At 33.3% G+C, this 2,545-nt stretch overlaps 1 protein-coding gene across 1 annotated transcript in view; it reads right to left on the bottom strand.

Moving 5' to 3' along the window:
- The window catches only part of LOC103156395 (pro-neuregulin-3, membrane-bound isoform-like), a gene marked incomplete at its 5' end in the record, with an annotated part of 327,874 nt that overhangs the window by 249,175 nt on the left and 76,154 nt on the right, over positions 1-2,545 (bottom strand). The window lies entirely within an intron of this gene.

Below are 2,545 nucleotides of genomic sequence, written 5' to 3' on the forward strand. Positions count from 1 at the left end.
AGGGACTCAGTTCAATAACACATGCTGGGAATCCCGTTAATGCCTAGTGGATCTGACTGCATTGTGTTGACAACTAAATAAACTGCTTCTGAAAATATACATACTTTATTGTAATAAAGATTCAAAATAATTTAAAAAGTTTAAAATGATTCAAGATTTTAAGATTTATGATTGTTAAAATGATTTAAGATTTAAAAATATTTAAAATTGATAAATATAATGTTAATGTTATATTTAAAATGTTATATGGTCCTTATCACAGTAAGTTCACAGTTAAGAGAGCAGCCATGTAAAAAACAACAACATTGCCATCTTTTAGGCTGCAGGAGAGTGAGAGAGAGCAAGACTTGAAGAATCAGTCTTTATTGCCATTGCCAGAAAGAAAATTCACAGGCTACGAAATTGCTTTGATGTATTGGTGGAAAAATAAAAAAAATAATATTAATATGAATATAAAAAATATATACAAATCATGCAGAATAGCAGGTAGATAAAGTGACCAGAGTCATTTAACTATTGTTCATCACTCTAATGGCAAGAAAGCAACATGAAGATTTAAGATATTAGATCCCAGCTTAACTGTTTTATCTTTTTGAAAGTTCATGATCTGATTCTTATGGGCCAAACTGGATTTGAAATGGTGGCAGCCTTTCAAATAATCTAAGAGTTAAGTAAAAGTCCATCTTTTCTAAATTCACTTAATAATAAATATGAACAGTTCATGTAAAGAAATCATGAATGAAAAAGAGCAGAAAAGAAGTATAAACTTTTAATCTCGGCGTCCTATTTATTCACATAATATATTAAAGATATAGTTCACATATCTGTGATAGTCTTTTGAACATCTCAGTTCTTTTTAAGTTGTATTTTGCTTGCTCAAGATTGTTTTGAATATTGTTTGGTTAAAAAAATATTAATGCTCTTTGTACATAAATTCTAAAATATTGTAGTCTGTCAATTTATGAATTTTCAATCATTTAATAACCCTCTATGGCATGACTTTTTATTTTTTTGGGGGAAAATGTTTTCCTGCATTCTTTGGGAGCTTGATGGTCCCTAATTACATATCAATCATAAAATTGGACCCTGACACCTCCCAGAACCAGATTTGGGTTTGTTGCCTCAGGGCAACATTGTGCTACAAGGGGTCTAAAACACCAAGTTTTCTACAATGATTATGAGAAGTGAAATACAAATCAAACACAAACTATATTCATAAAAAAAAACTTTTTTTGACAAAAATTAATCAGATATGGTTCCAACTCACCAAATATAAAATAAACAACTAACTTTCATTAATGAATGGTACATTTGAGTAAATTACTAAAACAAGCATTAGTGTGTTTAGGGTTAGGGTTGTAATGTTTGGTGGAGTTAGAATCACTAAGGATGTTGCCATCAGTCTTTTTCCCTATTATATGTTAAACATCAGGAAGGAATTGCTTGTTGATGTGAAAAAGAGTGGATATCACATTTCTGGTACTTTATTATTGACATACCTGAGAATCACCATCTGATTATCTATGGGTTGTAGTTAGGGCTGCAGGTTCTTGTTTTTAAAAGTTTGTAGTTCTGATTTTTTTGATAGAATTTGAGCCAAGCTAAGAATAACATTTCCACCAGCTCCCATGTCCAGTAGGTTTGGTGGTGGCACGGCTCACCCTGTGTAGGTTTTAAAGTTGTAAGGAACACTATCTGCACCAGCCATATGAAGTAGCCCATATTTTTGGTTTTGGCAGGTATTGCTTCAGTCTTTGCCTACCTTGGAATAGGGGCATTTGTTCATTGATGACCATCTTATCACCTTTTGGGACTGAAGTTAGTTTTGAGGATAAACAACCAATGAAATACAATGGATCCTCATGTTTTCATCGGTGAATCATGCACCTTTTGTCCATGCAACGATCTTGCTTCCATCTCCTGTTGCTGTTAGTCATTGATAAAGTAAAAAAAATGGCTTGATAATTATTTTGTAACTGCATATCAACACACTAGAACAATATTGTCTGAGCAAAAGGGCCTCAACTGTACAATGTTGCCCTGAGGGAACAAACAAAAAAACTGTTTTAGCATATAAATGATAAAAAAAATGTTTTGAAATGATCTACAATGTTTTTTTGCACACTCACAGACATGAAAATATTTTAGTTAGAATGACTCAAATTTAAACATGAAGAAAAGTGATGTATAACTTATGAGTAGGAGGAAAGGTGTAGCATGCACCTCTGCTTCATAAAAAGGGCTGCCCCTCTTCCAATTAAAAGGTCACATGAACCTCAAAACCTCTTTTATTTGGACAAATATATGTCTGGTGGTATTTTAAATCATTCCCCCCAAAAAATAAAATAAAGAAGCAACGTGAGGTACAGATATATGGTTTGTCACCTGAGGGCAACGCTATGCCATAGAGGGTTTTAAATATTGGGTTTGCGTGATCTCTGTATCCACTTCCACTTTTGACTTTAACAGCTCACCTCTGTAAAAGAAATATCAAATCGAAGGGCGTAGGTTCGGTCTAAGTTTTGGTGGGGACCTTGACCCCCCC

This window comes from Poecilia formosa, unplaced genomic scaffold (genome assembly GCF_000485575.1).
Source record: "Poecilia formosa unplaced genomic scaffold, Poecilia_formosa-5.1.2 Scaffold478, whole genome shotgun sequence".
In the NCBI taxonomy this organism is placed as follows: domain Eukaryota; kingdom Metazoa; phylum Chordata; class Actinopteri; order Cyprinodontiformes; family Poeciliidae; genus Poecilia; species Poecilia formosa.